Raw genomic sequence first — 23,307 nt, forward strand, 5'->3', positions numbered from 1 at the left:
AAATAAACAGACCAGAATTATTTAATATCTGTGGTGGTCTGGGTGAAAGTAATTGAAGAGTGTAGTATTTGAAGACATTTGCAGATGTCTTCAAAGCCAGCCAACGTGCTATTACTTCCTGTGAAATACAACAATTCAAAGAAATTGTCAAAAAATAAGGTTCTCAGATGTCTTCGTGGAGAGTTGCTGGGGTTTCCTGCTTCAACAGTGCTTGAAGGGAACCTGGCGCTCGCCCTCCATCAGCCCGCCACTCTGAGCAGTGCTCCGCCACGGCTCCAGTGCCCTGCAGCCGCCGCCTCTGCCTATCCTCAGCCACCACCATGATGACAACATCCCCATCGCAGGTGCGCCAGAACAACCAGGACTCAGAGGCCGCCATCAACCGCCAGATCAACCTGGAGCTCTACGCCTCTTACATCTATCTGTCGATGTCCTACTACTTTGAACGTGATGATGTGGCTTTTAAGAACTTTGCCAAGTATTTTCTTCAATCTCATGGGGAGAGGGAACATGCTGAGAAACTTATGAAGCTGCAAAACCAACGTGGTGGCCGAATCTTCCTTCAGGATATCAAGAAACCAGAACGAGATGACTGGGAGAGCGGGCTGAATGCAATGGAGTGTGCATTACACTTGGAAAAAAAAGGGTGATTCAGTCACTACTGGAACTGCACAAACTGGCCACTGACAAAAACAACCCCCACTTGTGTGACTTCATTGAGACCCATTACCTGAATGAGCAGGTAAAGTCCATCAAAGAATTGGGTGACTACGTAACCAGCTTGCACAAGATGGGGGCCCCAGATTCTGTCTTGGCAGAGTATCTCTTTCACAAGCACACTCTGGGAAACAGTGATGATGAGAGCTAAGCCTTATGCTATCTTCCCCAGAGCCACAGGATGACTTCCGTTATCACCACGACAGCTGCATGCATGTTGGGTTTACCTTTACCTTTTCTATAAGTTGTACCAACATCCACCAAGTTCTTCCATTTGTACCATTCCTTCAAATAAAGTAATTTGTTACCTTCCCTCCTTTCCCCCCAAAAAAAGGTTCTGCAAAAGACTAGAAGCCAATAAATATTAAAGTTAAGTGGAAACATGTCATGGATAAGAGAAAGGTTTTTCAAGAGTTTTGGAGGATTGTGGCACATAGAGTCTGAAATGACCCACAACTATCCCTGACTCCTAGTGCTCTTTGTGCAATCCCCTCTCATCTTGTGTGGGTAGCACCCATGAATGACTTATTTCTAACCAATAGAATATGGCAAGGGTGTTGGGACATCACTACAGTGATTACACTATGTAAGACGGTAACATCTGTTTTGATAGAGATTCTCTCTCTTGCTCTTTTTCAATAAGTAACCAGCCATGTTGGGGAAATCCATGTGGCAAGGAAGTGAGAGTGTCCTCAGGCCAAAAAAACAGCTAAAAACTGAGGTCATCCACAGGCTGAGGAAGCCAGCAAGGAATGAGGTCTCACCCCAAATGCCAATAAAGAACTGAATTCTGCCAATGGTCATATGATCTTGGAAGCATATCCTTTCAGAAATGAGCCTTAAGATGAGACTGCAACCCCAGCTGACACCTTGACTGCATTTTTCAGATGACACCCCAAAGTAGGGAACTCACAAAGCCATGCCCAAACTTCTGAACTACAGAAACAGAGAGATAATTAATGTATGTTGTTTTAAATCACTACATTTGTGGCAATTTGTTATGGAGAAATAGATTAATTTAAGAAGTGGGCATTTAGAAGACAACATTATAAAGGTGAGCAGAATAAAAATATTGATTTCCATTGGAGTTCCTTTCAGAGCTGCTTTTCTGAAGACAGGTGGATCTTATTTCCTCTGTTCTAGAACTTACAGATGAGGAACTCACAGAACTTTAGTAGTCAATGAACAGTCAAAATGGCCAATCTGGTTCCTTAGTATAGACGGAATATTTGAGGTGAATATCAATATATTTAGGATTAGGTTTGGCTGCATGTACAAAAAATACAAAATAACTTCTCTCAAACACCAAGATTTACACTACTTGTAAAAACAAATCCAGACATAGGTAATTCATGGCTGATATCTGAGCTCCTGGTTGGTAGGTCCACCACCACTTTAGGCATCGATTCATGATCAAATAAGACAGCTTCATCTCAAGGAATCAGATGGAAGAAAGAAGGGGAGAGGAGAAATTACCTGAAATTACTGACTATACTTAAGATCTCTTTATTTAATACAACAGAACTTAAAGTTAGAGATTTATACCTAACTTCTAGGAAGCCATAGAAATCTAGTCTCTTAGCAGGGCTCATTGCCATCCCATATAATATTATGGTTTTATTACTAAGGAAGAAAAGGTGGTTGGAATTCAAGTACCTGATTAGCAGTCTCTACCACATGCTTTAATTTCTGAAGAATGCTTTAGGTATAAAATTAGAAGACACAGTGTGCCTGAATTATATTTATAGTTATCCAACCCTTGCATGAGTTAATGATGAAGCAAGATAAGTAGTAAGTGACATTTAATTTATGATAATTACATTATAATAATTCATAACTGTACTCAAACTTCTGCTTTTAAGTTGTCAGATATGCAAAAACACCACCATAATGTCAAATAAAATCAATACCAACCTAAGATTTACAGATGGGCTCCAAATAACTTGATATGAGAAAAAGTTAGATTATATTTTCAAAATGTAAGCATGGCCCTAATGTGTCATGCTTTAAATGAATCATTATTACTAAGTGAGTCTATTTCTTCATTGCTGTCTCTACTACTGAACTTATTGACTTTGGATAATGCATGTACAATCAACCAAAATAGGACATCAACAACAAAAATAGGGCAAAAGAGGAGGAGGGGGGATACAGTTAGACATGTCTTCTTTTCCAAGAGATCATACAAAAAAAAGTATTGGAAAAATGGCCCAATATTGATTATCATATTGAGTTCTGAGAATTATGCTAGCCTGTTCTACTACTGTTTTAGTGAGCAAAAGCCCTAGAATTTGTAAATGTTTCCATAGTTAGCAACCCCATTTTTATGTTTAAGTAAAAAGTATGATAGTTTCATTGCTGCAGCATAATATAAAAATATAAACAATGCAGCTTTTCAACTGTAGGAAATAGTCTATGATGTAGGCATCTAATGGGCATATAATGTAGGCATATAATGGTAAATATTCTATGGTGTAGGAATATAATAGGCACTATTCAGACTTTAAAAAAAAATAAAGTGGGATGATAATCAATTAAATCATGTTCATAATGTATCATTGATTCAACAAATAAATATTAAGTACTTCTTCTATTGAATATCTTCTGGAATATCTCCGTCATTGAACTTAAAATACCCAGTGTCTAACATTTAAATAAATCAGCCTGTAAATGGAAATGGGGCTATTAATATTTGATCACTTTTACAATATGTTTTATTCTGACCTACTGTGAGAGAAACACTCGTTGGAGGAGAGTTAGTACTAAATATAAAATTTCTGTTTTAATACATATCTCTAATTACAAATTGTAATGAATCCAAAAATGAAAATTATGGGGTATGGTATGAAAGAATTTAATAGAAGATATTATTTTATTTGGGAACTAAGTAAATCTTAAGTTGAGATCTAAGGAAGTAATGGAATAGAAATCTGACAGGTGATGTTTAAAATGAAGAACATTCCAGGCTATGGAAATAATATGTGAGAAGGGCAGAGTCATGAAAGCTTTGGTCACCAAATGTATGTGCTCTGTGATCACAGTTCTGTAATATTACACATGCAGAGGTCTGAAAGGAGAACACCACCCTCAGTGGTAGGTTTATAAATTTTCTGTTTTAAACTTGTCTTCAGTTTATATATATAGCTATTTACATGGATTATATTTAAATTAATTTATATTGCTTTCATAATGAGAAAAAACACTTCTTTTGGTACGAGGAAAACACTCAATTTTAACATGGAGTGGATGTTGCCCCAATATGTTTTCACTGTGTTTTGCTTCCCTCTGGAACAGCACTTAACACACTGCTTGAGGATGAACATCTGGCTCGTCTGTTACTACTAGGAGATTGTGAGGTCCCTGGAGGCAAAGATCATTCATTCACCTCTGAGCCTGCTCTGCTCACTGGAACTGGCACAGTCACTGTACTTGTCCCTGATAAATGTTGGCCTTTGAGGTCAGAACTACAAGGTTGACTCCCAGGCATGCCACTTACTCACTGGGTATCTTTGGGTAATTACCCAGTCTATACCAGCACTTCTTTCCTTCTATGCAACATGGAGTTAACAGTAAAACTATGGCATAGCTATGTTATGAGCATTAAATGAGATGAAGCATAAAAACTGCTTAGCAAGATGACTGACACATATTAGGTAGTCAACAAATATTTTAAACCTCCAAAACCATTGTCACTATCAACAATCTGCAGTTTAAAAATTTTCATCAACAGCTTCTAAAAAGGCATGCAGTAATAATCATAATCATAATATATTAATAATAAAAACCACTAAGGTTTTATGGTCATCATTCTCCTATTAGATTTCTACATTTGCCTTCTAAGATGAACACATCTTTCCCATTGAGGAACTCCGGAGAGTATATTATAAGCATCCTGTAATTCTTCTAACATAAAAGAAGAGATTTAGCAGGGAAGGAAGAGGTAATAAAGGAAGGAAATAAGATTGGTATTTAGGAAAAACATTATATCCTATGTACCAAATTCAGTGCTAAATGCCTTAGGTTGTTTATTTTCTAAATTACAAACATTATACATGTTCATTTTAGAAAATTTAGAAAGCATTAAAAATATCAAGAAGAAAACAAATTACTTGTATTTGTACCATCAAGTTTCTAATAATATTTTAGTTACCTCCTTCCTAATTTTGCTTCATAAAAAAGTGAGAGGATAAGTGTGGGAGAGATAAGGTGAAATTGGTTGGAAATTTTATGGAGCCATAATCACTCTCCAGAATCCTCATCCATAAAAAGGAATACAAGGATAACACCAAATACATAATAATTACTAATTAATAATTAAATTAAATAACTGGTGACCTCAAAATGAAAATTGACACGGTTGAATGGACAATTAACAACAAAACAGATCTTAATTAAAAACAATAATATTAAAAATCATGCCACTTCACTTGTCATAAAAAATAAAAATTAAAACATGTTATAAGTTTAGCCATCATGTCAGAAAGACATTTTTTTAATGAGATGAATCTGAGTGTCAAGGGCCTTTTAATACTGGAAATTAGTAAGTAAACAGTAAGATTTACTGAGTGAATAAATGAGCAAATGGTGGGAGTGTAAACTTGCAACAACTTTCTGAAGGACAATTTGGAATATGTTTTGAGAATTTAAACATTTTTAAGACCCATGGACCCAGCAATGGACTGTATTATATACATTTTTGTGGTCAGGAGCAGTCCTAACTTGGCCTACTGACTTTCCCGGAGACTCACCAATACATCCTGTGCTCAGGGCCAGGTGTGTCAGACAGGTGTGAATACAACACAGTACCTTAGTAGATAAGGAGTGGGTCAGTACATTCCTTCATCTGGAGCATGTGTAAATATTCATTGGCGACAATCAGACTCAGGCTCAGGTGGGCATGTTTTTATGACATTCAGCTCTCACCCTCAAGGGTTATCTGTTCCTGGTGGGAAAAGAACAGGGTTGCTCCACTACCACACACAAATGCAAGAGAAAGGCACATCTCCCTATGCTGGGCACAGACTGAGATCCACTGGCTACAGGAAACTGACACCCACTAATGAAGCTGACCTTGCTCTGTCTCTTCCATATGTGAGTAAAACATCTTTCCATCAGAGCCTGTGTGTCGTGCTTTTGCTGGTGACCCCAACACCTGTATTGGCTTGGGTTGACATCCCTTTAGGTGTCACTCCTTCTGACCACTGATTTTAATTAGAATAATATACTTACCTATAGAAAATTGCATCTTTCATAAGTGCACGAGTCAATGAGTTATCAGTGAACACACCTGTGTCAGTCATCATTACTGCAATCAAGAAATAAGAATTACAAACATCCCAGGGTCTTCCTTCATATCCCTCCTTGTCACTACCCTCCCTCTCTTCCCAAAAGGAATCACCATTTTGACTTCTAAAGCCAAAGAAGATCACTTCAGATGGTCATAGAATTAGTAGGTCCTATAGTTGAAATTAAGGTTTGTCTGAAGGTGAAATCCATATTCTTTCTATTGTCATCCTTCTTTATGTTGAAAAAAGGCTATGTATTATGTAAATAATATTACTACAGAACATAAAAAACATGCTTGACATTTTAAAACGGATATTTGATTCCAGAAATTAGATTTCTCATAATTATTGGTGAATTATTACATGAATCACTATTTCAATAAATAATATTGAGTATCTCCTGCTCAGGCACTGGCTGAGAGGCAGTGGATAAAATGTTGAACTAGAAAAGCAGAACATTGCTCTCAGGAACTTGCATTTTACAGGGAACAGGGGATGATAAACATATAAATTAATTGAAAAATAAGTCCAGTGTCTGATGAGTGCTATAAAGGAAATAAACATATTTATGTGATAGAACATAATGAAGAGATGTCATGGGGTAAGGGGATGGGATGAGGAGACTGAATATCAAAGGAACTCAGCCTTGTGCAAAGCCGAGAGGAATCATGCTCCCTGTAAGGACAAAGGCATTAAGTCAAGAAAAGGCTTGGTGTTTTCTCAGAGGTAGAAAGCAGAGCAGGACAGCTGGAACCCAGTGAGCAAATGGGAGGAGTTGTGGGACGTATCCAAGAGGGGGCTGGAACTGGGCATGCAAAGACTTACCGGACTTGGGTTGATGTCTGGGTTTAATTCTAAGGTGTTATTCAGCAATGTCTGATCTGATTTTTAATCTTTACAAGATCACTCTTCACACTGTGTGGAGAATGGGCTATAGCAATGAGAAAATGGAAGCAAGGAGTCCAGGGAGGAGAATACTACAGTGACCGAAGCAAGAGATGATGGTGGGTAGGACAAGGATGGTTGCCCTGGAGGTGGAGAGCTGAATTTTGAAGGTGGAGCTAATAACATGGTTAATGTGTTGGAGGGAGATGAAGTGGGTATAAGAATAAGGGTGATGTTTACAGGGGTTTGGACCAGAGCAACTGGAGGTGTCCCTCTCTGGAGTAGCACTGTCATCCGGGAAGATGTTTACATGATTCCTGACACATGTCAAAATATATAAAAGCAGCAATTTCAACTAGTTTTCTGTTTACCAGTTAGGAAGGCATTGAGGTTATCCAAGTGACACCATCACTCATTAACATTAATGGTGATATGCTTTCTTAAGTGGGAGAGTAAGGACTAGATTTAAAAAGAGCACGGAGAGTGTCCCATGTATGTGTATGCCATCCAGTATGGGTGTGTGTGTGTGTGTGTGTGTGTGTGTGCATGTTTGTATCAGAGAAAGAGACAACGAGAAACAGAGACAGAGATAGAAACCAAGTCAAAGAGACATAGAGGGAGACTTTCTGGGGACTTTGTGTGTGTTTTGAGGTGAAGAGGGATGCCAGCTAAGACCTGGGCCAAAGGTATCCTAGAACGCGATTTGAGAAATGCAAATTTTGGGGCCATATTCAATCAATTGCAGCCTTATTTGGTGCAGAATTTATGCTTTTAATGTATAATAGGGTTGACAGGGAGGCAAAAGCACAATTCAGTCTTACCCCAGTATTTGACAAGTGTTTGAGGTCTTCTTCAAAAGTTGGAATAATAGTTTATGGTTTAGAATCCAAACTATAGGTTGAAGATGGCTTTTAGTTATCCAAGAATTGATAAGAGAGTGAGATTGAGACAGCCCTTTGTTTAAGAGAGATTGTGATTATTTATTGTGATTTATTGTTATTTTTAGGATATTGTCATGTTAGAAGGTCATGAAATCAGCATAGTCAGGAGAACAAGTTGAGAACCATGGTACCTGAGACAAAGTTTGAAGTATTATGAAAATTAAAATAAAGTTAAAGGAAGTAAATAAATGTTAAAGGTGTGTCCTTTACTATACTCAACATTGACCAGAAATAGCAGTATTTACAGAAAGAAATTCAAATAAAGGCTTTCTCTGGAAATTACCTATGGTAGATTGAATTATGCACCCCAATTTAAACATGTTCTTAATCTTAATCTGTGTTCCTATGGGTGTGAACCCATACAGAGGATCTCTTGAAGATGTTACTTTTAGTTAAGGTGTGGCTCACTCCCAGATTACTGGAGTCCCTTATAAGCAGAAGAAATTTAGACATAGAGAAAATCACAGGGAGAGCCCAAAGCCAGAAGTCAGAGGGAACTCAGAAGAGAAAGAAGAAATCACCATGAGATGGGGAAGCCAAGAAACCCAAGGATTGCCAGCCAGCCAGAATACTACCAGTCCCAGGAAAGAAGCAAGCTCTTGAACCACTGAAACCATGAGCCAATAAATTCCTGTTATTTAAACCAACCCATTATGCAATATTTGTCATAACCTGGCAAATTAAGACACTAACTAATAACAAAGTTAAATTTAACTTAAAGTTGATATGTACATTAAAATATTAGAATCACTATGGACACTATTGAGGCCAAGATTCTTTTTACAAATGTGGAGGTACGATAAGATCCTTTTTCATAGTATAAGCCATTAAGTTCATGTAGCTGCAAGCAAATAGCTGAAGCTGGGTACCCTCATGGATTAATTGAGTCCCTTTTCACCTGCTTCTCCAAGACACCAAAATTATTGTTTGACTTTATCAAATGAGTAAAACAATCAGTTTTCCTTGAAATTTTTCAAACTCTTCACTAAATCAAACTGAACAGTTGGTTAAATTAAAGCATCCCCACCCAATCCCACACTTGCTCCCAGAAGTCACAAACAAAAGTTAGCCAAAGACAGTATCTCAAATAACTGACAAGTCTTTTCTCTTCCTCATCTTCCAAGCCCAATAGAATTATTTTATTAATGTATTATAATTAAATGACAGATACTATTGTACTGGGGAAAACTTGACTATCATGCAAAAGGATCAATGGAAGTCAAATAGAAGGCCTATGAAAATGACTGATCAAAAAATAAAAGCAAAAACAAAAACAAACTTAGAGGAGAATCTGCAATAGCCTTCCAAAAATGTTGATTTTTCACTGATATTCCTAAGGTTAAAATGTGAAGAGAATGGCTGGTAATTATCCCCAAACTCACAGTGCTGGAGCAAACAACAACTTAACTAGCATTTATATCTGACAACTTGGATGTTTATTACTCTAGAACAAGGTTTTGAAACAGCAGTGAATTCTTCAAGAAGTTTAAAAATAAATGTTATTATCCTTTCTGCATCACTATATCAATAAATTGTTCTTTTAGCTTTCATTTTTTACCTTCTAACTTTATATTCTATAACCTACACTGTTGCTTATACAAGAGAAAGCTTTCTCTCACTTTGTTAACACAGAAAGCAAGGGAATACAGAACTATATTTAAACAAAATCTAACCTATATTCACCGTAGACATGATAAGACAAGATTCACTTTAGGCATGCCAAGGATTGGCCTAAGTCAGAGACAGAGCAGACTTTGGCCTACAATATAGTGGGCTATGGAATTCTACATCCAGTCATTTCCTATCCATCTAACTTCAGTTCCATCACTGGTTGTCCATCATCAGCACCAAGGCATTGCTTCTCAGGGTTTTTCCAAATGAAACAACTTTTATTCTATTTCCTCCACCAATAACAACTCTTGATCTCACTTTTATAGGCCAGCTCTCACTTCCATAGTGATGACTCTTAATACACTTCTTTATGTTTTAGTGTTTCACACATTGCCAATTCTACACACCCAACTGCTTCAAAGACAGATATAAAATTTAACAAAGACTCAACATGAAGTATACTGAGATATGATCCCAAACTCACCTCCCTTCCCACCTACCTTACTCTGGCATATCACCATTCTCTTCAGAACCTTTGCTAGACATAGGAATTGCCTTTGTTTTAGTAGTGTATGGAAGTAGTTTTTCCCGTCTTCTAGGAAATGCACCTACTCCCCTTTGTGTAGAATTGTTTTCCTCTTCCATATTTTAACCATGCATTTCCACTCACAGACCCCTGCCCTCTGTGTCAGTGTGAAGGGGCATTGAGTTGGAAGAAATGACTTGGCTGAACAGATAAATCTGGAGAATTGCTTGTTCACAGCTTAAAATGTTCATATCAAGGGTGATATTGGTCCCACTGAGTTTTGAATTAATTATTTCAATCTGAAGAATCATATCCAAATATGGCACTGACCTTTAGAAGAATGCCTTCAAATAAAATGTTTTCCAAAAGTAGACAATTAGAATGACCAGGGATTTGCAAAGAGGGCATTATAGAGACTAGTTGATGTAAGTGTACATGTTTGTTCTGGAACCCAGTGATAATATGGAAAAGACCATTCAAGTTTGTTTTGTTTTGTTTTGTTGAGACAATGACTGTTTTTACCCAGAGGACAGGAATAGGTAGCTGATATTGATTCTAGGATGGCACATTTTGTCTCATTATCAGGCAGATATTTCTACTATTCAAACTTTCTTGAAAATAATTTGGTCTATTTTACAATGTATGAGCTCCCTGAACAGGAAGTCTGAAGCTGAACAATTGCATGCCAGGAATGTCATAAATGTGATTATTAAAATGACCTCATTTCTAAGTTCTCTATCAATTCTTTGGCTTTTCTGAGGCACAAGCCAAGAGCCATTCTAATTTTCTCCAAAATACCTCTGTTAGTCAATTCATAGCTGGAATGATACTCTGGGTCTGTAATTAGCCCTTTATTTTAGTTGTTTTAGTTTCCCATTTCAGCTCCCTTATCCTGAGAACATGTATAGATAGATGGCAGAGCGGAAATCTGGAAGGGATCTGGGTTGTTCGTAACAGCAGTAATCACCTTGATGGATACGAAATTTCCACTCAACTGCATCCAGGAGTCAGGGGGCTACAGAAAAGGTGCTAATCCCATCCAGATGCCTCCTCTTTGCTCCTCAGTGTTTTATGTTGCAAAGCAAAGTGGGGCTTTACAACCTCTGCCTTTAAAAATATCCCTCACTCATTTGTCCATTAAACAAGCATTGCTTGAATACCTAATTTTGACCAGACCAAAATTTTAAAGAGAAGCAAATTCCATACCACTGTACCTTGGTATTTATAGCAAGATTCATGTTTTTAAATTTTTTCTTCCTCTTACCTATCAGTTTGCACATTTTTTTAAGGGCTCTTCATTTTTGCTGCAAAATGTCATGAACATTGATAAGGCCAGCTGCTACTTAAAAACTCCTTCTCTTTTTGCACTAAAGTACAGCAGTGTGGAGGGTTATCTCATTGAAAACGTTTCATGAGTAGTAAGGTTATAAAAGCAATGCAACTTTTAATAGATTTTAAATATTTATATGCCACAATTTTTAAAGCTATTCATAGAGAATATCTCTAGCTAATGACATTTTGTAAGTTTCTAGAGACTGAATCAATAATTTAAGAAAACTGAGATTTTTGCTTTTTTTATTAATGTTGAGCACCCACACTGCATTAAAAATAAACAAGTCCCCAAGGATTATACCACTTGTGTCATTTTTTCAATATTTTAGATCACAGAGCTTTAACTACACACATATACACACACATGTACACAAACACATAGCCTTAATGCCTTTTTTGGACTCTTTTATAGAAATCAGACTGTTGTTGTATCCAGTTATAATTTTGTATTTGTTTAAAGATATATTGTGGAAATTAACAAAGGTCATCCATATGAGAACAGAGGCTACTTACTCAGAATTCGCAATAGCAACTTGTGCGTGTTTGGCAGTGACTCAAAGACAGGAAGGAGTGAAAAAGTTTTATAGTGAGAAAAAGGGAAAGCTTTAGGTATGACCTGATTGGAAGTTGTTGGCACAGAAAAGCTAGGGGTGGATTAACTAGAAGTAGGACACCCAACGTGATTGGTTTGTGGTGTGTTTTGCTTTCTCTGGTTGGTCCTGAGTTTTTATTGGTGGAGTAATAGAGAAGCTGGCAGTCATGCTCAGCTGTGACCACTGGGGTTGATTGCTGCAGAGGTTGCCTTAGGCTTCCCAGACTGGTTGCTACAGATGCTGTGGGTCAAAGAATGGTTGTCATTTATGTTTTGGCAATGGTCTGTATATTCAATCTTTCAATATTATATCTAAAATAAAACGTCTTTAATTAGTCAAGAATAGTTTTGCTTACCAAGTACCAAATACTTACAACTTACTGTTGTAAGACAATTCTCCATGGGTCTCTTGAGTTTTGATACATCTTGCCAGCAGAGGCACAGACAGCTTTTGTTCCTGACTATTTTTTAAGGATGGTTTTATAGCAAACAGGCTTGGGAGAGAGAGAGAGAGACTCCCTCCAAAGCAGAGGAAAGTTTTGTTTACTGCCCAGTATAACAAAGATAATGTATCCATCCAGGAAAAAGTTGGGGCAGGTGTGCTTTATAATATGTTGGAGCAGCCTAAGCTTAAAGTTCCTCAGCTCTGATGAAAAACCACTTGGGTGCAACATCCACAGGGTCACTGCATGTTGCTTTCATGGGACTTGGGAGCATGGGGAACTGTAGCAAACAGGAAGCTCATGCTGCTTGTTGCACTGTAAGAAATTAAGTCCTTTGTTCCTGACCCAAGCGTGTCATGTCTTCTACCAACATCCATGGAACTGTGGGAGGATAAAATGCTAGCCTGAAAGGAGAGGAAAATATAAGATTATTGAGATCTTGACAAGGACTAGGTATTAAGTCCCAAAGAGTCATCCATTTAAGCAAATATTATCTGTTCTTCCTCTGATTTAGAATATAACCAGGATTATAAGACTAATGCACAAAAAGTATAAAAGACACCTTGGAAACAACTCATGTAAATTAGTTCAGATTGTCTTTAATAAATGGAAAGTAATTGAGTACTTAAGGACAGGTGGGGCTAATGAAATGTTTCTGACTGTGGTTGTCAAGATATGTGTACACTACTATTCCCCAGGTGGTTCATATTTAAATAGATCCAATCATCAGAACTGTGTAACAATGACAAAGATTACAGAAAATGCTCAGACTTATGTTTAATACCTATACTCCATCTTTCTCCAAATCTCATAAAATATAATTGCAGCTAAGGCATCAAACATCTCTACTTTATTATAAAATAACACTGCACCTGGAATATCTAAATCATTTACTTATAAGCTGCAAACATTTTCATCTCAATTAAAATAGATCTAACTAGAAAAAAAATATATATGCTTAAAAATACGTATAAATAATATCCCATGGGTTGGAAAAATGGATTATATTTTTCATATGTACTTAATTAAGACAGCTTTTAAGTCTCTGCACTGCAATTGGAGCATGTAAACAGCTCAAACATTTTGCAGAGACTATTACATACTGTGACGGATCCTTTTGTAAGTGAGGGTATAATGTAAATGGTATTTATTAGTTTAAGACTTTGTTGTCTGAAATTTTTTTAAAAAATTTAATCAGATAAGAAAAATTGAGACTACAGAGATTATGTACTTTGGAAAGAATGACCTAGGTCTTAGATTAGAATATTCAGGTATAGCATGTGCCATCTGCTGATAAGACCCAGAGGACATTTCTAAATCTGCCGTGGCATTGCTTTTTTTTTTTTTTTTTAAAGTGAATCAGTGAACAATACACCCTAAACTTCAAGACAAACTACTCCTGAAAAGAAACTAAAAATCTAGACATATGAAAAATCCAGACATATGAAAAATCCATACATTACTTTGAAAGGTATCATCTCAAACCATTGTTTCCTTCTATAGAGAGTTAAATATGTTATCTGTGCAGTAGAGATTTTAATGTCCATCTTCAGGAACTGGTGACAACTTAAGAAAACTATAGTCTCCTGAAACTAGAACAGGCAGTAATTACATATTCAAAGGGAAGTCTTATAAATGTATTCAGGCTCAAATATCTCTTGGATCCAACCAAGAAGACATGAATGTCATTCCTATACTCTATTATATTCAAATGCACAAGAGTTGCATAGCCATAACATCTCCAATGTGGTTTAAATGGAATCTAGAGTAAAAATCTCAAAATGTAAAGAGCTAAATTTTAGTTCCCTGATGCTTTTCAGAGAGATTTTGAATGGCTGATCCCAGAAGAAAAGCTACAGTTATTTCAACATGAACCATTTCAATATGAATCAGGGTAAATTACACAAGTCCCATAATTTTATGAAAGTGCTTTGAGCACCTGCACAATCCCTCATTCTGCTCCAGGCTTATAGTGCTACTTTCACATTAGTAACTTATTCTCCTGAGTGACAGAGAAGAACTCTTGGCAGTGGAACATTCTCACTTCTTGAGTGAGGTAATTGAATAATGTGTCATTTTTTTTCTTTTGCACTGCTATGAGTTTATCTCCAGAGTTTGGTCAACTCTGTACAAAATGATACAATTATTTTTCTCAACCTGAAAAATTGAGTACCAGATGCCCATGGTGATGGCACAACAATAACGCCTGGGTTGAGAGATTCTAGCTGAACCAGCTCACTTTTTTCTAGTTACTGGCATAATGAGCTTCCAGAAGAGGTTTGTATAAAATATCGTGGGTACTTCATTTTGAAACAAAGAGGAAGTTGCAGTTTTAAAGAAAACCCTAGATAAAATGCTTCTCTATCTGAATAGAACTGCTTAGAAATCCATAACAAACAAGTTTTAAATAGATTAATGACCTCTAGAAGCTAATTTCAGACCATCACCTGCTTCCAGAGGTGAGGTGGTGGGTGAAATGAAAGAAGAAATAAAAGGTCAGCTTTGGAAGCAAATTCAAGAGCACCGGAATGTCTCGTACAGAAACAGGCCACGTCTTGAGGGAACCAACCAAATGAAGACACCTCAGTAGGAACTCACTTTACTTGCCCTCCTGGGTTTACCTCAATCAGAGTTTATCTCCACTCAGCTCCTGCCCAATAGATCATTTATAAGACAGAGCTCAGGTTGTTATACCTAGAGTATAAGCTTAAATATACATGAGTATATCATGGCATTTTTGGACAAAGTTTGCTGACTACTCGTCCTTGTCTGCTTAACTTCATGATTTAGGAGGACAACGATGCAACTCTGGTCAGTGACAAAACTAGGATAATGCATTTGTCTCTGTTGAGTTGCGGTGTTTGTAACAGGTCCCAGAGAAATAGTTGCCGTGTCCCATGGTATAGCAGCACAATGTGTTTGTTTCAGTTCTCCTTAACAGTATGCTTCTTTCCTAGGACTTGAAGGGCTGGTCCTGAAGACAAATTCAGGTTATAGACATGGTGTTGTGTCCATACTCCCCAGTCCCTTCAAGACATAACAAATTGGTTACAAGAACTCCTCAATGTGCTGACTCCATCCCATTGAATGTGTTCAGCCAGGCTTTTGCTCCCCATGCTCCAGCATCTCTGCACTCCTTACAGCTTGACAAAGCAGGTGCCAAATTCCTGGATCTTGGTTTACCTTGAGAACACAGAAGAAGATCGACTTGCTGATAGGGTGCTGAGAAGAGAGTAAATAAGCAGACATTTCTTAAATACACCTTACCACAGAAGTTCTCAGGTCTAGCTATGCACCAGAATCACCCATGGAATTAAAATAAATAAATAAATAAATAAAACATGTTTGCCTGTATCCCATGTGGAAAAACCACATCAGAATTTCGAAGGATGAGGCCTAGAGCACCTGAATTTACAAATGCCCATCTACCTAAGACGTGATACATCATCGCATTTGATAACCACTACTATTTTAGAAACAGAGTTGATCCCAAAGCCTTTGGGCTCAGCATGAAGGGACATGATTGAGAGCAAGGAGGCTGCATAAGTTGCTGTCCCTGATGATCTGTCTTAGTCTTGCGAGTTATGATATTTATTTTTGTACTAATTCACTTTTCATGAATATATTAAAAATGTAAGATAATATTGACTTGTTGTCTTGAGATACTAGAAGTCCATACTAGGCCTGTCTTCAAGGGATTTACATCCTAGCTGGAAAGAAAAGTTGCAATGATTTTATGAAAAATGTATGCTAATTGCTCATTCTATTTCAGTAGCCAGTGAGCATATTAATTTAATGGTGTATTTTAATCAATAATTATTTTTTACTAACTTCCTATGTAACAATTATTATTGCTTTTTATCACTCATTGAAGGCCTAAAAAACTATTTTCACAACTCACATGGAAGAAAGAAGATCAAAGGTTAATCTGTGAAGCAGAAGTAATTATATCTAAAAACTAAAAACTATTAAGACACAAATAGCAATTACTTTGTAATGCATACTCTGTGAATTTCCAGCCCTAAAATAACTATATGAGATCCCGTTTTAATTTTGCTCCACAACCTAACGTTTACATGCCTTTTAAAAAAAAAATTAATACAGGTTACATAACACCTGTCATTTTGGTCACAAATTTACAATTAAGGATGAGGCTCAGGGAGTTTACATAACTTGCTCAAAGTCATATCGCAAGTGAATAGTAGACTGAGGCAGGATTTAAACTGAGATCTATTCAAGTCCAAAGTCCATGCTCTTTCTACAGTGCTACACTGCTTCCCTGTAACATATTTTCCTTCCTATTGAGTTAATTTACTTTTGATTGAAGAAAAATTGCAGAAGCGATGTTAAACTTGATTGTCAGAATTTTCTCCATGGTGTGAACTGCATCTCTTGAAGCGTTTCCTGGGGGACACAATATCTGAAAATCACCAGAGCATGTGAATATCACATATCATAAATTTATAAATGTGAATTATGGAAATAAAAAGTTGACCATAAAAATAGACATAATTTTGATGATTTGTCATGAAAATGACTTCAAGATTTATGGAATGTTGCGCAGAATATAAAATTGCATGCATAATGCAGTTCAGTCTTGCTCTGCTGATTAAGTTAATTCCTTCTGATGGGCTGAGAGAAAATATAGGCAGATAAGCAGCTTTGTGGCACAAAGGACATCATAAGAGGTTAGCTGAATTTTTCACCTGATTTGAGCTGCATAAATTATGAGATCCCTCAGTTTTTCCTTTGAAATCCTTCCAGTGGGGAATCCAAAAACTCCCAATTAACCCTAACAGGGGAATCAAGCAACTGAAATTGCTTGTGTAATCCATGTCTGGAATGCGTTCACTGGTCTGTTATTTCAGTGCTTGGGGCCTCCATTGTTACTCAATACCCATTCTCTCCTTCTTCCTTAGTAACAAAACACAAATGTCATTCAAGATGGCAATTTATATAGCTAAATACCTACTTCCAAATCTCCAGTGCAACTGTAGATAGCTAATGAAATATAAGTAGAAGTTGGGAAAGATTGGAGGAAAGCTCTTTTACTGGGAGATAGAAAGCTAGCATACGTCCTCTCCCTTACCTGCTTCCTCCTTGAAATGCAGTTGTGATGACAGGAGCTCCATCAGCCCTTTTGGATCTTGAGGTGATCCTAAAGTTGGAAGCCCCATGTGAATGATGGTAAAGTGAAAATAGAGGAGAAGACTAGATCCTTGGTATTATCACATAGCATTCAGAGTAACTGTGGACTACCTATTTCTTGTCTTCCAGTATGAGAGAAAGAAATAAACCTCTGTCATTTGTTAGCCATTTTTTCCTAGCCTTTGCTATTGCAGCCAAATACAATTCTAAACTGATGCACTGTTCTCGCTGTCCAGAGCCAATTAGAGCTTAATGGAAAAAAAAAAAAAGTTACCTAAGCAGTGGCTATAATGTCATATCTGGGAGGGTGACTTTCCCATCTGTAAGTTCTTATTTCTCTTATTTTTTGTCTCTTTGACACAATTCTTTGTTACTTGAAGGCCCTGCCATGGTTTTCTAAACTAATTTACATTGTTTGGATAAGGAAAATTGAGTTTGAAGTGATACTGAAAGCCAGAATGGGTATAGTGGAAAGAGCTTGAGATTTAGACGCAATCACTCCTGATTTCAAATTGCAGCTCTAATTCTTACTAATATATCCATCACCACAAGTTACTTGGATTTCTTAGTGGTAAAATTGTAATGATAAGGGGATTCCCTTATAGTTGGGTAGTTGTGAGGATGGTTGAAACTAATGCTGTAAAGCACCAGGCACAGATACTCAACAAAGGTCTATGCAATTATTGTTAGTGTTTAATTCATATAATAAATCCTATACAAAGGTTAAAAAGAGATTATTTTGGCCCCAACAAAGTTTTCTGAAATTATTATTGATCTGAATCTACCATTATCTCTACCACGCTTGAGCACTTATTGTCACTTGCGATTTTATATCTAATTGATTTTCTGTGTAGACTCCCTAAAACAGTTCTTCTAAACAGTGGCTAACCAAGAAATAGTTGAGGTTCCTTCTGTAAATATATCTGGTCCCACAGATAAGACAAAAAATTCTGGGCAGGGAGAAAGAAGTCAATCATAGCAATGAAAATGCTTTCCTCATTTTTATTTTTAAGCAAAGCTCTATTTTTATTAGCCTTAAACCAGCAGCATAAGCAGTGCAAAAGTCCATCCTGAGCCACTTATTTTCCTGGGTCTAAATTATATTTATAGCTTATAAAGTATTTGCCTTTGAATCCAATTTAGCCACACCATATGCCTTCATTATTAGGATAGCTTAACAGATATGAAGACATTGCTTCTACTCACACTTCAGTAGTGTGGAACAAAGTCATGTAATTAGTTTTAATTATCTGTTAGTACAAATTCATCATCACCATGGGGTATTTTTAAAATGACAACATTGAAGTCAACCTGTCTTTGAAGTCAGAGATTATTCTAGAAGGGTTATTAATGGTAGTTAGTACCATTAAATGCTGACCATAAAACAGTTGTCAAATATAAAAATATATGTAATATGTAGGCACTGGCAGGCAGACATAATCAAGCAATTGCAAAACTCAATATTATTGCTGAATAATATGGTACTGGGACTCATTATCAATATATTCTTCTAAAGTAAACTGGTCAAGTTGCAAATTGATGTTATAACTCACATTTTTAATGTTTCCTCAGACTGACTACAATCACATCAAACAATTAGGCAAAAACATGGACTACTACATAAATAGAAAATAAATTTAGACATTTTATAAATAAGTTATACTACATCATACTGATAAGGAACACTTGGAATGGCCACATCTATGGGTATACAATTCAACTTATTTACGTCAACTAGTTTACATTAAAATTATTATGTGTGTGCACGTATTCTAGGTCTCAGAGATTTGAATATTAAGATACACTCCCTACCTCCAGAGTGTTCACAGTCTAATGAGGGATAATTACATCAGTAAATAATAATGCTATGTGATAAATTCAACTATACACACACACACACACACACACACACACACATATACATATATAGTTATATATACACCCTCATATACATTATATTGTGCTCAAGCAGTGAAAGGATACTTAACCCAGCTGCAAATGTGAGAGAAGGCTTTCTAGGGGACATGATATAAAATCTAATCTAGCAGAATGCACTCAATTTCTCACTAATTTGCTTCCTTTACACTGTTGGCTCTTTAATTTGAATAATACTCTCCGTTGAGAACATAAACAAGGGTCTTCAAAGAAAGGGGAGCAGTGTGTGTACAGGCATCCATCTTAGCCCTCACTAGTCCCATTCCCACCCCACGGACAAATGAAAATACAAATAGAAAGTACAAATAAAGAACTAAAAATCTGAATTAGGGCTAGATACCAAAAAAGGATATCACACAGATGCTACAAAAATTGAGGAATCTCTTCCAGATAAAATGCAAATGAGGTTAGACTATATTAAGATACTAAGAAAAAGAGTTTGCTTTCCTGGAAAATGAGATTATTAAGTAAGAGATACCAGCAAGAGCACCAATAACATCCAACATGTTTTGAGAGCCAGTCAAAGGTGGGGGTGGCTAATGAGAACACGAGGTCCTCCAACTTAGAACTTTATTCTTGGCAACAAAGGAAATCATGGCCCACTGGCAAATTCATTGGCAAGAGTGGCCAACACTATGTAAATTCACTAAAGTGAGACATGTCTCATAGAATGGTAAATTCTGTGCACTACAGGAATTTTTTTTAATTGTTAAATAAACTTTTAAACATTTTTGTAATTTTATTAGAATTTTTCAGGAATTCTTGTCTCATTTTCATGTTCAGTGAAACAATTTTGTAATTTTTTACATGTTTTCAAGAAGAATTTGTCTTTTCTCTAGAATTTTGATTGGAAGGAGCATTTATATTAATCATAGGAAGATATTTGCTTCATTTAAAGATCTATTGAGTATGTTCAAATTTTTAAAATCAGATTTTCCACCAATTATATCTATTCTGAAATTTTGTATTCAGACAATATAACTTCTGTCAGATACAAACATTTTAATATTCATTAAATATCAGCAACGAAATAGAGCAGACATAATTAAATGGAAATTAATGATAATTATTTTTAAAGTCTGTAAAGTGGGTAAGAATACTAAAATACATATAAAATATAAGACTGTATCAGTGCACAAAGTTTTAAAAAATTCCACAAGATGATTCAAATTAGACAAAAACACTAAAGACACAAAAGAATTGTAAATATTGTTTTTCTACACACTAATTCTTTTGCTTTAATTGCTCTTTCAACCACTTTGTATTCAAATTGTTTTCAAAGAAACGATGCATTTCAAAAACAGCTACAGCAATAGGATGTCAGTGAAGCTGTGACTTCTCCTATATCCAAGATTCCCCCGAAACAAAAGGCCATTTCCTTGATATCAGCACTGAAACATGATTTGGTCCAGGGTGTATACTAGCAAAAGGAAAGTGATAAAATGCAATGGTTTATGTATCGATGACTTTCTTTTTTCTCCATCAATGGTAACATTCCCTACTATACTTAGTCTTAGCACCTGAAACAAGAATCATGTCTGCTTTTGTCACTGTTGTGTACGTTGGAATCTAACACAGTGTTTGACATGTGGTAAGGGCTTAATATGTATTCAAATGAATGAAAGTTAGACATTGATGACAGTTTCCTTCTTATTTAAAAATAGTTATGTAGAGTGCATGGAAGTTCTGATTTTTTGCAGAATTCTGCAGCTTTTTCAGGTTTGAGAGAAGTAAGAGAGAGAGGGTGAAAGGAGGTTATGTCAGCAGGATATGTCTCTCTGATAAGTGAAAAGACAAATAAGGTTTTAAAAAGCTTTGCAGAACATTGTCTAAAGGTACCCCCTGTTCTTTTGCCTCATGCAAAAGAAAGGGACACTCCAGGTCTGCCAGCATGTGTATAAATGCACATGCCCTGTAGTTGATTCTTTTTTGTTTGTAAAATTGCAGCCTAGCCACCCGGGAGGTGTAAGCCATTAAAATAATTTGAGGACTCCAACTAAAGAGTAGGACTTTTTTTATCACGTACTGTGGTCCACATGGGAAAAACTGCATAATGAGGAAAAAGGCACACTTTTCTAAGCATAAAGATTACATAAAACTCCACATTTGAAATATTACTTTCTGTTGAATATATTCATCTTAGTCCAATGGAGAACTAGAGGTGTAGTTAATTGTTTGAAATACTTTATCTCTGAAATTCATTCAAGTCAGACAATCATTTGAGAAAATTGTGCATGAAAAGAGTCCCTTATGTCATTCTTCTATTTCATTCATTATAATTGCAAAATAGCTTGATTTTTTAAAATGACTATGCAAACACACAACCTTTTCAATGATTGAATCTAAGCTCAGAATAAAAAAAAAATGCACTTTTCTAGAATGTTTCTGTGGATATAATTAACCATTTATTGGTGCAAATGAGGCATTAGTGCTCAACTGCTTGAATTCTTCATATTAAAGGATTTGAAAAAGCACATGTGCATTATCAGGTTATTATGAAAGGGACAGACTTCTTCTAAGGGTAATAAAAGGTAAATGGGAATTCACCGCCCCTTGGCAAGCAGTTTATCACCTCATACTCCACACGAGCATTCCGAAGTCTCGCAGGCACTTCAGATTTAACATGTCCAGAGCTAAGTTAATTTTTACTTTACCTCTCTCCACACGTATCCTGTTCTTGTATATATTATCAATATCTCAGGGAATGTCAACACTAACCATTCCATCTCCCAAGCCAGGAATATGAGAGGGACCCTATCATTCTTCTCTCTCAACCCTCACAGAAAATCCTTCAAAGCTACCAGTTCATTTTCCTCTTTCATAACTCTTAAATGTACCCCCTTCTTTCCATCTCTTCAGTCAATACCTATGTGTCAATAAACATCATTTTTCTCAGAATTGCTGTAGCAGCTCTCTAACCTGCTTCTGGATCTCAGTCACAGTCCTTTTGGATCTACTCTTCCACAGTAGTTGAAAAGATCTTTCTAAAATACAAATACAAACCACTTTCCTGCTTAAAATCCTTCAATGGCTGCCCCCTCTCCATGGCTTTCAGAATAAAAACAAACTCTTTCTCATACATACTGTGGTTTTCACAATCTGCCTCTCCTTAGATCACTACTTTCATCATCTCCCTCATGTTTCCAACTTTGGCCACTACTAAAGAAAAAATATTGGCATTTTTTTTTTTCATGCCAGGTTTTTATGTCACACAGATGTTTCTCTTCTAGATTAGCCTACTCCTATCTGAAAGTTTGGCCAACCCTGTGTTCTTGAAGAACTCAGCTAATTCATCATTTCCTCTGGAAAATCTGTTCTCACTTCCTTTACCATCATGTCCCAACTTAACTACATCAGGACCTCAGCTCTAATTATCTTTTACTTATGTTACTACCCCTAAGAGCAAGGAAGGTGTACGTCCCTCTTTACCTCTTAATAATCTAGCGTGAGGCCTGGTACATTCATTTTTTGAATGAATGAAACTCAGTACTATTCCACTCTGAAGAAAACTAGGATGCATCTCCTTCCAAGATACACTCAAATATTCTAATGATTCAAAAGTGTAAAATAAAAGACACACTATAGCTAATTTATTCTCTTTAAAATTTCATCTCATGGGACTATAGAAAACCATTAAAATCTCTAATATATTTTATGAAAATGAATTCTTCTGGGTGCGGAATAAATATGTATTTCCAGAGTATAGTTAATTGGAGGAAAAAACACATTTTTATGAACAAAGCCATTGTGTCTATGGTCTATACAAACATCAATTCTCTTTAAATATCTTCAACTTTCTGTATTAGATACATGGATAAACATAATCACAATTTATATAAGACATTTAAATTCTCATCAAAACCTATAAATTATAGTATGTTCTGGGTCCTTA

At 36.3% G+C, this 23,307-nt stretch overlaps 1 pseudogene; it reads left to right on the forward strand.

The window, feature by feature from the left end:
- Window positions 1-296: 296 nt before the first annotated feature.
- On the forward strand, window positions 297-868 carry LOC119527552 (annotated as a pseudogene).
- Window positions 869-23,307: the final 22,439 nt, after the last annotated feature.

The sequence above is a fragment of the Choloepus didactylus genome, chromosome 1 (genome assembly GCF_015220235.1).
Source record: "Choloepus didactylus isolate mChoDid1 chromosome 1, mChoDid1.pri, whole genome shotgun sequence".
Taxonomy (NCBI): Eukaryota; Metazoa; Chordata; class Mammalia; order Pilosa; family Megalonychidae; genus Choloepus; species Choloepus didactylus.